Source organism: Callithrix jacchus, chromosome 1, assembly GCF_049354715.1.
Source record: "Callithrix jacchus isolate 240 chromosome 1, calJac240_pri, whole genome shotgun sequence".
Classification (NCBI taxonomy): Eukaryota; Metazoa; Chordata; class Mammalia; order Primates; family Cebidae; genus Callithrix; species Callithrix jacchus.
Genome location: NC_133502.1, coordinates 86,745,079 through 86,759,191, shown reverse-complemented (window position 1 = coordinate 86,759,191; position 14,113 = coordinate 86,745,079). Strand labels below are relative to the sequence as shown.

Below are 14,113 nucleotides of genomic sequence, written 5' to 3'. Positions count from 1 at the left end.
TCAAAATGAGCAGAAGAAAAACATAAGAATCAATAAAATTGAAGACAGAAAATCAATAGAAAAAAGTCAACAAAATATAAATGATTCTTTGAGAAGATAAATTAAATTGATAAATCTCTATCCGAAGTAAGAGAGAAAAAAATACAAATTATTAATATCAACATTTAAAGAACCATGTCTATAGATTCAATGGATATTAAAAAATAATATGAACAACTTCATAGACTTGATAGCCCACATAAAATGCAGCACTTCTTTGAAATATACAATCTACCAAAATTCACACCAGGAGAAAAAGACAATCTGAGTTGTCCTATATCTCTTAAAGGAATTGAATCAATAATTAATAAGCTGATAAAATAGAAAGTACCAGGCCCAAAAGAGTTTCCTTGGTAAATTCTAACACTAACAAAGAAAAATTATAATAGTTCTCCAGAATCTCTTCCAAAAAATAGAAGCATGCAGAATGCTTCCCAAGTGATTCTATGAGGTCATTATTACCACAGACCAAAACCAAAGAAACTACAAGAAAGAAAAACCATAGAATATTATCTTTCGTTAAGATAGATGAAAAAATCCTGGACAAAGTATTAGCAAATTGGATTCAATAATGTATAAAAAGAGGATGAAGTGGACCTTATACTAATTATGCAAGGCTAGTTCAACATTTGAAAATAAGCTTATGTCATTCATCGCATTAACGGGATATAGAAAAAAAAAGATCATATCAACAAATGCAGAAGAACATTTGACAAAATCTAACATCCATTAATGATAACTCTCAGCAAATTAGGAGTAGAGGGAAACTTCCTGAAAGTGACAAAGAACATCTCTAGGAAACCTAGGGCTAACATCATATTCCTTGATGAGAAATTAGATGCTTTTCTGGTAAGATGAAAAACAAAGCAAGGATGCCTGCTCTCACCTCTCTTACTCAGCATCATCCTGAGGGTCCTAGCTAATGCAATAAAACATGAAACAAACATAAAAGTTAAAGAGATTTGGAAGACAGAAATAAGACTCTCTGCTCACAGATGGCGTGATTGGTTATGTAAAAAATCCCCCAAAATCAACCAAAACATTTGTGGAACTAACATGGTTATAGTAAAGTTGTAGAATATAATGTTAATGTACAAAAGTCAGTTGATTTCTTTCTTTTTTTAAAAAAAAACCTTTAAGAATGACTTTCTATAGACAGTATCCTGAATTAGACATGTGGAATTAGTGCAATAGAAGATCCAATATAATTTTATATTATTTTACAGTTAACAAACCTTTACACACAGCAGAGGCCCTGTTCAGAAAAGTTCATATACATTTACAAACACACAGTTGTACATATATACATGTTAACAAAACACAGGGCAATCTAAAAATTATATTACTCTCAGTACATGTTTTTAAATGTTATTTAACCAATACCTTTAAAAATTACTTCCCACAATCTAAAATAACTCCCTGCCTCACAAATTAATATGATTTCCATTTGTATTTTTCCTCATGAGCACTTACTTTCTCTCATTCCTTGACAACTTCCCTAAAGCCGACTCTGGCTCCGCCTCTAAAGTAAGCCTCCAGCTTGGCCTCTTTTCTCCCGGGTCTGGCCCCAGCGGGAGCAGGCGTCTGGGCAGCAGGGGTTTCAGGAGTTCAGCTCCAGCTGCTCTCGGTTTTCGCTGAGTCTCAATATAAGCTACTGTTCATAGTAGAGGCTCTTTGCGTAGTTTATTTCTTGTGACAACTTGACAGCGAGGACCTCAGATTTCACGTGGACCATCGGCTTCTGGTGGGAAAAGCCTGGGATGGACACTCCACTGCTCATGCTCACGGCCTTCTTGGTCACCTACAGGTACACTTTCCCATGGTCTTTGGAGACAAGGCAGTGGTAGAGGTCATCGTATTTGACTTCTAGAAAAATGGCTTCTCGGTCCACATAGTCTCCACTTTTCAGGAAGTAAACTGCTTTGGAGGAGATGAGCTCGCGTAGTTGTCAATGTTCTCCTCGGCAATGAAGAATTCGTACTGCGTGTTGTCTGTAAGTTTGAAGAGCTGCTCCTGTCCTTCTGCCTGGCTCTCTGAATATTGGGGAAGGAGCCCCTGGGGCCCAGTGCAGCACCACAGTTTCTGAAACCTGTGCTTGAGTCCTCGGGCGACTAAGTGTGGCTGTGTCTCTCACCTCCTGGGCTGTTTCTGATTCAAAATCCAGGGCACCTGCCACTGGCTTGGTTACAGTGCCAACAAGCCCTTTTCCAAGACCAGATATGAAACCACTGACACCCCCTTCTGTTTTCACACTTTCCACTGTTGAAGTTATAACACTGGTCAATCCATCAATGATAACATGAGCCAGGCCGTGGATGCTGGCTACAAGGTGTTCACCACTTGTGGCTGTGTGGTACCTGATGTACTCCTGCTCTGACTGATGCTGATTGTCCATCGTCTTCCCTAAGTCATCTGATAATATCCCAGCAAACTTGGCTGCAGAGTTTGATACTGCATGTGTAACATTTCTGATGAGGCCCCCAACATTTCCATACTTTTATCAGTCCAGTAACCCCTTCAGAAACATCATTCAAAAGCCCCATAGGATTGCCAAGAAAATCCACTGATCCCAGGATTCGAGCTGCCTGGGTGAGCTCCTGGAAATATTTGAGGATATCATTGATGAACTCCTTGGTCTCATAAGGATGTACCTGAGTGAATGGATCTAGATTAATCACAGCTTTTGTACCATATCAAAGGAAATCCCAAGGTGCTTTTTAGGGCCTTAAGATCCAGTGGCAGCTTGTTAGGGTAAACACACTTAGCTTGATCTGAGGAATGCTGATTTTGAGATTTTCAAAGTAGTATCAAACTGGCGTTCCACCTTGCTCGACTGTCTTTTCATGGAGGTTTTCATATTTTTCAACCTGTGATTCTGCTTGATCATAGCCAAAGAAACTTAGCAGCTTGAGGAGCAGTTTCTCCTCAATTTGCACTGTGAATCTCTGAGCTGTGATCATCAGATGCTTGTAGATGTTGGTCAGTGCACTCTTACTGGGGAACTTCACTGCGTTGACTCGCACGGCTGGTCCAGTCTTGATGACCTCATTCTCATTGCTCAGGGGAGTCACATAGAGCATGAAGGGTTGCCCGGTGCCGATGAGGTGATTGTCCACCTGTACATCCTGTATGCTGAGTTCAAGCATGTGACTGGTTGCCAGCTGCATACAGTGCACATTGATTCCGGTAAGACTTGCAAAGACCAGTTCTTCTGGGACTTTATTAATTAAGGACAACCCTATTCCACCTTTTAACCTCACAAGAACTTTGAAACTTTTGACCACTGTGTTATTTACAGATAACCTACCTCATTGGAGTAAAACCTATTTTAAATTGGCATATAGTATAGGGTATATTGCAGCATTTCATTAGTGAATATTTATAACGTTTTATTTGTGAAAACTGACAAGACTGTATTTGTGACCATCTCGAGGAAAGCCTGTCTGTCCTATGCCATTCTCACCTGCCAAGCTGGCAGCAGTCCCTTCCTCTCCTGACTTCACTTTGCCCTAAAGGATGCCTGTTATTATATTCATGGCTTTCCATTTTCTACTATTGTGTGTTGATCATTTAGTCACATGCCTTATTTTCTAAATAGACTGAAAGGTTCATTAAGTATCTGAAAAGCAAATGCTGACGCGCTTGCCTAAAATAAAAAGCATGAACCATGCAAGTTTCTAAGATAGATTGCCGCAGCTAGCCCAGATGATTGCAATCACCTTCTCATTGGTCTCCCAGCTGACACATTCTATCTATTTGTAACTCAGCAACCATAGTGATCCTTTAAAAATTGTCAGAGAGCATCGCTCCTCTTGGCAAAGCATCCACCTCGCCGTCAACCATGTAGCTTTCTCATTCACAGGAGTAAAAGCCAAAGTCCTTATAATTGCCTAAAAATCATGCAAAATCTGTTCCTTTTCAGATTTTATTCACTAACATCTTCCCAATTCTCTCTCTGTTCCAGTTACAACAGCTTGCAGCTGGCTTGAAATACAACTGGCATATTCCTGCCCCAGGGCCTTTGCACCTGCTCTTTCCTCTTCCTGCAACAATATTGCTCCAGATATCTGAAAGGCTGACTGTCTCACCACCTTCAGATGTGTACTCTAATGTCTCTTTACCAAAGAGCTTCTTTATCCACCTGCTTGTCCTTCCCTGCTTTATTCTTCCTCATGGCACTTACTCGCATTGGGCATATATATTTGTTTCCTTAGCTAGGCATTCTTTGCCTACCCTCACAACAGTAGGAATTCCCTAAGGTTCTGAGAAGACTCCTCTGCTACGTTTCTAGACTCCTGTCCTCTCACATTTGGTGCTCATGCACCTATTGGTTTTCAGAGCACTCGCAGATTAGGACCTAGAGTATGTGGCTGTGCTTCAGAGGAGGGAAACAGGTTGTTTGGGAGCAGAGAAGGGAACTTGGGCTGACAGTGCAGGATCCCTGTGACCACACACCTCTGTGTGTTGACAGCAATGCTTTTGGTGTCCACCTGCACTGCCCTCTTGCATTCAGTCCAAATCAAGCAAATAGTTATGAATTGCTAAAGGGGAGGGTTATCAGGTCCTGTTTGAGTGTTGGAAACACAAACCCTGAAGCAATCTGCCAAACACCTTTGACCTGTGGGTTTCACAGAAAATACTTAGGTCAGAGTAGCGTATTAAATGACATCACAACGATGACACAATCATAAAAATCTACACTGTGGAATCTGTCCTGATTTCTTTAATAAATTTCATGAAAAAAGAGAAGGGGAAGAATAAGAATGAAGGATGCTTTACAGACTTAGCAATCCATTGTAATATCCATACAATCATTCTGCTTTTTTTTTAAATAAAAAAAGGAAAGAAAGAAAGAAAAATGGTGTGAAAAATTATGTAAGACTAGTCAGGCACTGTGGCTCATACCTGTAATCTCAGCACTTTTAAGAGGCCGAGGTGGGTAGTTCACTTGAGGTCAGGAGTTTGAGCCTGGCCAACAAGCCAACATGGTAGAATACTGTATCTGCGAAAAATACAAAAAATTAGCCGGGTGTGGTGGTGGGCACCTGTAATCCCAGCTACTTGGGAAACTGAGGCAAGAGAATCGAATCACTTGAACCTGGGAGATGGAGGCTGCAGTGAGCAGAGATCATGTCACTGCACTCCGCCCTCCAGCCTGGGTGACAGGGCAGGACTTCATCTCAAAAAAAAAAAAAAAATTCCATATATGTGTGTGTATGTGTGTGTGTGTACATATATGACAATCAGAGAAATCCAAACAGCAGCTGGATTTTGGTTAAAAGTAAGTAATTCTGGGTAATTTTTTAGATATATCGGTTTAAAAAGGGGATCCTTACACTTTAAGATAGTTATTAAAATATTCATGGATGAAATGAGAGGGATGCCAGAAATGCTCTTCAATTCATCTATGTCAGGAAAGTTGGAACAGAGAAATCAAGACTGTCTAAAACTGAAGCAGGGTACTAGGTCCGTGAGTTCATTATACTATTCATTCATTATGCTATTTATTTCCTTTTGGAGATGCTTTAAATTTTCTATAATAGTAATAATAAAGGTATGTTGAACATGGTAAAGAAGGAAAATGTATAGAGACAGAAAAGAAAAAAATGTTCTTTTATTTTGCTTCATACAATTCTGTACAAAATATGAATTTGTATTTTCATACCTTTTATTTTGTTTTATTGTATTTATGCATTAATTCTATAATTGTATGCTATTAATAGTTAAACTGACCTTGTGAAAATTTCTGGAGAGTGAAAACTTTGAAACTTCTGTCCTGGGTACATAATTAAAGCATATCATTCAGGCCACACATGATGACTCACACCTGTAATCCCAGTGCTTTGGGAGACAAGAGGCAGTAGGCTCCCTTGAGCCCAGGAGCTTGAGACCAGCCCTGGCAACATAGTGAGCCTGTTTCTACAAAAACATAAATATATATATTTTAAATTAGCGAGGCATGGTGGCCTGCAACTCTACTGCCAGGTACTCAGGAAGCTAAGGTCAGAGGACAGCTTGAGCCTGAAAGTTCAAGGCTACAGTGAGCCATGTTCATGCCATTGCACTCTAGCCTGGGCAACAGGGCAAAACCATCTCTCTAAATAAATAAATAAATAAATAAATAATACAGTATACCATTCAACATTTTTACTTTAGTAATGCTCAACGTTTGGTTTTTACTTATTTCCTTTTATGTTGTACTTTCTAGACCAAACTTACATATACAATAAAGTAGAAAAAACTAATGATTACATTCATTGTTTGTAATTGTATTCAGTTTCTTGTTTTCATCATCATTTGTTTAGAAAGATTTTTAAAAGAATTATTGCACTTCTGTTTAGATAAACAAAAATATATTTTAAGAATACATATTTATATATATCAAAAATAAAATTTTGAAAAGTTGAATATTTCAAGTTAATCATGCAGATGTCCTTGTCCTTCTCTGAGCTTCTGACTCACATTCCATGAAGCAGAACGGGTCTCACAGAGCCTGGCAGGATGCAGGCTGCAACATGAAGGCCACTCAAAACACAGGACTGACCAGGTTTTGAAGGAACTTGGAGTGAGCCTCAGTTCCTTAACATTTCCTTTGAGTAACATGAGTGTTTTTGACATTTTGCATTACTGTATAAAACTGTAAGTGTATGGGATGGATATTTCTGAATAAATCCTAAAATTGATTTAAGCAACTGCGATGCATTTTTTTGTATCATAGTTAACTTATGAAGTACAGACCGCAACATTTACTTGTTGTAATTTCTTTAAAGATCTGGTATTGTTTTTTTGCCTGTACTTCCCAGGAATTTGACATCAAAAGCATTTTCTATTATTTCCATATTTACTGAAATGAACCCAAATAAAAAAGGGATGTTTCATTGCACATTTATGAATGTTAGTTTTCCCGTTTAAAGTCAGGCCAACTGAGGTTACTATAAAAAAGATTTTAAATTGTGCAGAATTTAAATTGTACTAAATTTACTCTTTGTCAGCAAATTTAATAACATTACTGATATCTTAGATGTTCATGGACACAAAGAGAATAAAGGTAAAAATCATGACCCTTAAAGAGCTCAAAATCCTAAGATACTTAAGGGCAGCAGCAGAGGTACAAAATTCAAAAGGACGTTACTTCTCCATTTCTGACTAGGTACATGATGGTTGGGGGTTATGCACAGTTCTTGAATACTTGAGAGTAAAAATTATAGTGATCTCTGAATTAACAGAGGTCAATTTTTATAATAATTATGGCCTTCAACCATGTGCAGTTTGTGGAGCACTGAGATTTCTTGGCGCAATTTTGTAACAGCTAATTCTTAACAGCAATGTTATTTCTGGCTCTTTGGCTGTTTCATGTTAGAATTGATGATCTTTTATTCCTATAGTGATACAGAATTCTTTAAGAAAAATAAATTCATCTTTTCCTTTATTTAGGGAGAAAATTGTCACCACAGGCTTATGGCTATAATATTCTCTATCATTTAAAGAATAAAAGAAATAATCTGATTGAAATGGAATTATCTAAGCTTACATGTGGCTTTGATTCAATGGTTAACATGTGCATTTTTAGCAAGTGATGTGATTTGGCTATATCTCCATCCAAATCTCATCTTGTAATTCCCATAATCCTCATGTGTCAAGGGTGGGACCAGGTAGACATAATTGAATCATAGGGGTGGTGTTCCCCATACTGTTCTTGTGATAGTGAATGAGTTCTCACAAGATCTGATGGTTTTATAAGGGGCTTCCTCCTTCACTCAAAATTCATTCTTTCTGCTGCCATCCTGTGAAGAGGTGCCTTCTGCCACGATTGTAATTTTCTTGAGGCCTCCTCAGCCATGCAAAACTGTGAGTCAATTAAACTTCTTTTTTCTTTTTAAATTACCCAATATTGGTTAGTTTCTCATAACAGCATGAAAACAGACTGATACAGTAAATGATACCACAAAGAGTAGGGTGCTGTTACAAGGATACCCCATATGGAAGCAACTTTGGAACTGGGTAACAGGCAGAAGTTGGAATAGTTTGGAGGGTTTAAAAGAAGACAGGAAAGGCTGGGTGTGGTAGCTCATGCCTGTAATCCCAGCATTTTGGGAGACCAAGGCAGGTGGATCACCTGAGGTCAGGAGTTTGGGATCAGTCTGGCCAACATGTTGAAACCCTGTCTCTACTGAAAATGCAAAATTAGCTGCTCATGGTGGTGCATGCCTATAATCCTAGCTACTTAGGAGGCTGAAGCAGGAGAAAGCATTGAACTTGGGAGGTGGAGGTTGCAGTAAGCCAAGATTGCACCACTGCACTCCAACCTGGGCAACAAGAGTAAAACTCCATCTCAAAAGAAAAAAACAAAAATAGAAAATTGTGGGAAAGTTTGGAACTTCCTAGAGACTTCAATGGTTTCCACCAAAATGCTGATAGTGACATGGACAATGAAGTCCAGGCTGAGGTGGTCTCAGATGGAGATGAGGAACTTGTTGGGAATGAAGATGAAGGCTATTCTTGCTGTTGTCATGGCTACTCAGGAGGTTGAGGCGGAAAATTGCCTAAACCCAGGAGGTGGATGGTGCAGTGAGCCGAGACCACACCACTGCTCTCCAGCCTGGCAACCCATAATTGTGTCTACCTGTCCATCACTGATTGGCTGCAATCCCACAAGTAGACGAGAAGGGAGGGTTCATTGAAAACTCTTTGCTAATTGACAAGACTTTAAGAAGGAAAGGGCTCTTAAAGATTGGTATGGGATAGGGGAAGTGTTTGTGGTCACCATGGCACCCCAAGGCTGTGGCTCAGTCTTCTCTGACCACCCTGAGACTCAGCCAAGCCTTTTTCTCTTTTTTTCTCACAAAACCAGCCTGTGCTAAAGCATATCCTCCTGGCCTACATACAGTGGCTATGACTTCTAAACTTGTCCTGGCTACTTCTGATTCAGTGTTGCCCACTTGATTTGTATGTTCCCATGCTGTGTCAACCTTATTGCCTAATGAAAACACACACCACTCATTTGCTTCTCAAATTATTTCTCATGAAATATTACTCCTCCTCCCCACCCAATCACAATCCATTGCTGCCAAAATCCCTTGCTATCCTGTACATTTTGTCTAATAGGGGAATCTCTTCAACTCAAACACACAGTGGTGCTACTGAAACCAGATCACTGTCTCACCATAGGTTAGATGTGTCAGAAACCCTTCCCCCCAAGTTGATCATGTGTTCTATGTCAATGGCTCCTACCTCTGGAAGGGGGTTGGGACCTTCCAGCCTGGCTATGTCTTCACTGATACACAAAACTCTTGAATACCAAATCTTGCCACTTGTTAAATCGGTCAAAGTGGCTAAATTAATTGTTCTCATTTGGGCTTACATAAGACAGAGGGAATTCAGGTTAGCATCAATAGTGACAGTTGCTGTGTTTTTGGTGCAGTGCATAATTTTGGTATGTTTTGAAAACAGAACAGATTCATGACAGCAACTTGTTCCCAGTCAAAAAGGAACCCCAAATAGCAGAACTTCCAGAGTTGTTGCTATTGCCCTAGCTAGTTGCTACAATTAAAACTGAGGGATATAGTAGAAAATACTCAGATGAGGCTCAGGGAAATAGACTGGCTGATAAAGTTGCTAAGTTAGAATCCTCTTCCTTGATCACCTAAGATATCTACGAAGTCTCCAAACCTTGTGAACATAGACCTGGGCTTCATTTCAAATACACACAGTCCTGCTAGAATTATTTACCCTTTCTAAATAAATTGACAGAAGAAATTTCTTTATAATGCTTCTAAAGGCAATGTAAAATTCACAAAGCCCAGGTAACAACTTCAGAGTTAGAAAGAATTGGATAAGAAAAAGGTGGATGTTGGAGTCACTTAAATGGACTTCAGAAACACTCAGATGGCCATTTGGTAACTCCTAAGTCTGCCTCCCAAGTCACTGTGTACAGTTTACCCATCCAGATTTACCACAGAAAGGACAAAATGTAGTATATATTAAACAAAAAATATGGCTTGCACTCCTTGGATTTTATTTGGACCAAGTGGTTGACATTTGCTGCATCTACCAAAAACATAATCCCCCCAAATCATAAAGGTGGGGCAAAAAAGGGAAGTGGTTCCCTCTACATCCTTCCTTCATGGGAAAATAGGCTGTATTTAATTGTCAGTAGCACGTGACTACCAATAGTCACTCATAATCCACGTGTTTTCAGAATGATTAAAGACTTTCCCTATTGAAACTCCTCAAGGACATCAGTTGCCAAAGTTTACGAAGAGTGAATCTTCCCCACATGCGTTATCCCTTCTACTGCCTCTGGTGACAGAGGATCACATTGCACTGGCAAAATTATTCATGAAATAGGAAAGGTAACACTTATCAGCCAAAGATTCCTCTGCCTTTACCATCCTCAATGATAAAGTTCTATAGAAAGAGCCAACAGCATCCTCAAGCTAAACTGGCTAAACTCTCTGAAGAAGGAACTTGCCATGGCCACAGATGTTACCCATCACACTGACTCTCAGATCCTTGCCCCTACCTTTACACAAATGATCCTCTTTGAATCATTATGGGAAGACTCATGAAAATACCCTACTTACTAATCCAAATTAGCAGATTCTAAACTAACTCAGTCCAACATTTTCAGATATTGTCAGGGATTATCTAAATACACACCACCCCACAACTATACTCCACGATTGAGACTTTCTTTACCTTTAAACTCCCTGACTGGTCCTTACTTGATTCATAAATAAGTGATCTGGCATTTTGAAAACATCAGCATCAGAAAACTAACCTTGAACCCAGAGGGAGGGGAACTTTTACTGTTTCAATCATTGCTAACAGTGCTAACAAATTATAGAGTGTTTGAACTTGGGTACATGTCTTTTATTTGAAAAAATAAAAAACCTATTTAGATTGGAAGGCACTCTAACCAGAGACTCACATGGAGACTATTTAAAACCTCCAAAATTTGCAGCGAGTAGAGATTCTACCACTGCACTCCAGTCTTGGTGACAGAACCAGACTTGGTCTCAAAAAAGAAAAAAAAAGGAAAAGAAAAGAACCCCTAAAGTAACCAACAGGTGGAGATCGCCATCCATCCCAAGAACTATGGAGCAAGTAAATGATGTGATAAAGCAGTCAGCTTTTGCTCAAGATCATGGAACAAGATTCACTCAGATTCTCCTTCTTTGTCTCCTGACTTCATTTTTGTGTCTGTGCATCCTCCTACTACCCCTGTCTTCTCTGCAATGTTCCATCTCCATCCTAGTGACGCATCCTACTTATAACAGATATACCTCATCTCCAGCCACAATAGCCCTGTCATGATTCTGCTGTTTCCTCCTTATCTTACCCTACCCTGTGATTTTTTAAATCATGACCATAATTCCCTCGTTCTCTTAGCTGAGAAAGTCCTCAGTGAAATTAACCGAAGTAATTGCTGGGTCTATACCCATTCCCCACTTCATCCTAGAACTGGTATTCCATTAATAATTGTCTCCCTTATGCTTTATATATGGCCTTGCATGAAACATTACAAATATACAGCCATTTAAGTCTCTCTTTTAGACCCCTGTTCTCCCAGTGAGAAACCCATGAGACATTTACTAAAATAAATCATCAGAAAAAAAAACTGGTCAACAACCATTGATGCACAGCAAATAAATAAAAAATGTGACAACACTGGAAGTGGAATTCAAATACAATGTAAATGGAATAATAGAATTTGCTCACCACAGGAAATGCAACAAGAGGAACTCGGCGCAGCTCAGTGTTTTGACATAAATGAGGAGCATTGCTGTGATGAAAAGGATGAAGAAGCCCCAGAGGAAGTGATGCCAGCTAAGACGGCAACAACCTTCATATTAAAGAAATGCTTGTAGATATTGCTCGAAATTGAAGGTGCAGAGGATAAAATGCTGGATGCTGTTCCAACAGCACAGCAATTCACCAAGGCATAGGAACCCTGCTGGCTCCTTATCATAAGCTATATGGCAAGAAGGAGGCAAGCACTATTGAAACTGGGCTTGATACACTTTTATAAATAAATAAAAGACTTTAATTGGCTGTTGTTTAATGTTTTAAATTACAGTGTAAAAATAAGTACTAATTTTACAATGTTTTATTTCCTTATCATTTATTGCCAATAGTAAGAGAATTTTAATGTTTTGGCCAAAAATGTTAAATGACACAAAACAGTCCATTTTTCAAATGGATAATTAGGGTCACTTTACAGATCTTCAGCTTACATAGTGATTTTTATGGCCCTGCACTGCTGTGCAAAGAGAGGACGGTCTGTGTTCTTAACTGGTAGGAAGGAGGACAAGAAAGAGGTTCTCATATATTGCATACATAATAAAATGATGGGAGAGGAAACAGCAATTTAGATATGAAATGTACCATGTGGGGAAGCTATTTGAACAAAAAAAAAATTGCTTAATTTAACTAGATGGAGCACACTCACTCACCTTAGATGTGTCCCTGTTTATTCTTGAAATCTTCTCTTTTGTGGTCCCAAAGATTGATTCACTACTTCCTGGAATAAAAAACAACCATTGCTTTCTTTGCCTGGAACTTTAATTCACTAAGTTGTGCCGTATCAACCAAACCTGAGATCAATTCTCTCTATTAATCAGTGAGGTCCGAAGGAACCAAAAACAAATCTCTCCTGTTTTTCTTAGAAATGCAAAGACATTGCAACTGTAACCACAGGTTGCTTTTAATCCTAAAAGTCGGCCTGACACTGAAATCCTGTGATTAATTTCTTTCTTCTAATCAATGAGTGGACATATCAATTCATAGTATGTTAGAAAGCCTCAACCCAACCGAAACAAAAAACCAGAGGTTTTGCAAATGTTGCAATGTGCTAAGGGAAAAGCATGAACGGATGTTTGAGGAAAGGTTGGTCAATGTGATGAGGCCATCTGTGTCTGCTAGTTCTGCTTATCAAGGTTGGGTTCCTATGCAGAGACAGAGACCAGGAGACAATCCTGTGTCCTTGTTGAGCATTGTAGTTCTAAGGGATGGCTCCCAGGTCTTTGAGAAAGACATTTCTGTGTTGTAGGAGATTTACATCCTAAAGGGGCAGAAAAAAGGTTTATAGTTGCAGGTTTTCTAAAGTTAAGGCTCTTAGAAATAGGAGGTTAGGGGCCTATAGTCAAGTTTTGGCTGGGACAAATAGTACATTCTTTTAGCAGAATTGAATGTTCCTAGGCAGGTGCTTTAGATGGGGCTGGGGCATCCTAGGGACATGGCTCTGAGCTGATAGAGGCCATGCTGGAATTTGGCCAAGTCTCTTAGTAAATCTATGGAGAAGAGGGGTGTGCAGAAGTTGTTTGTGCCAAGAATTTGCCATTTTCACGAGTTAAGACAGTGGTACCTGGGATCATCTGTCAAATATTGATACAATGCTTGTTTGCAGACTTGTCTGAGGGCATAGGCAGATCTGGACCTGTTAATATTGAAGGTCAAGTATCTGAAGGTAGAGGAAGAAAACATAATGTTTCAATAATATCTGAAGTCGGAGTAGGAAAGCAGAGATTCAAGGAGGTGAGATCCCTTAAGGCCTCAGAAAGAAGCATTCAACCTCTAGTGCCTGCCTTCAGAGTAAATGGGTCATTAAAATCAGTTCTTTGTAACTAACCTAAGAATGATGATGAAGAAGGGAGTAATGAGAAGAAGAACTTTAAATAAGAATGCCTGGGAGATAATCCTGGGTTAATGGGAGAAAAGTAAATTTCCAAGAAACTGTCACGGGAAAGGGCTCATGAATAACAAACAAAAAATGAGTGAAAATATGTATGAATAAAAGTAAATAGAGATCTGCCAACAGCCATACTTACAGCACTAGATAAACTAAATTAAAACTTGAGTTTTTAATGAATTTTCTACAATTCCAAAATTTATTTCAGCTTAATTTTTACGACGGCACTATTTCTTTACTTTTGCAAAAGTAAAAGTAAAATGCTACCTGTACTCTTGGCACCAATGCTGAAAATCAAATGTTTGTAAAAACATGGATTTATTTCTGTGCTCTCTATTCTGTTCCGTTGGTCTACATGTCTGTTTTTATGCCAGTACCATACTA

At 39.0% G+C, this 14,113-nt stretch overlaps 1 pseudogene; it reads right to left on the bottom strand.

Moving 5' to 3' along the window:
- Positions 1 to 252: 252 nt before the first annotated feature.
- On the bottom strand, positions 253 to 4,228 carry LOC100399366 (intermembrane lipid transfer protein VPS13D pseudogene; annotated as a pseudogene).
- Between the last annotated feature and the right edge of the window lie 9,885 nt (positions 4,229 to 14,113).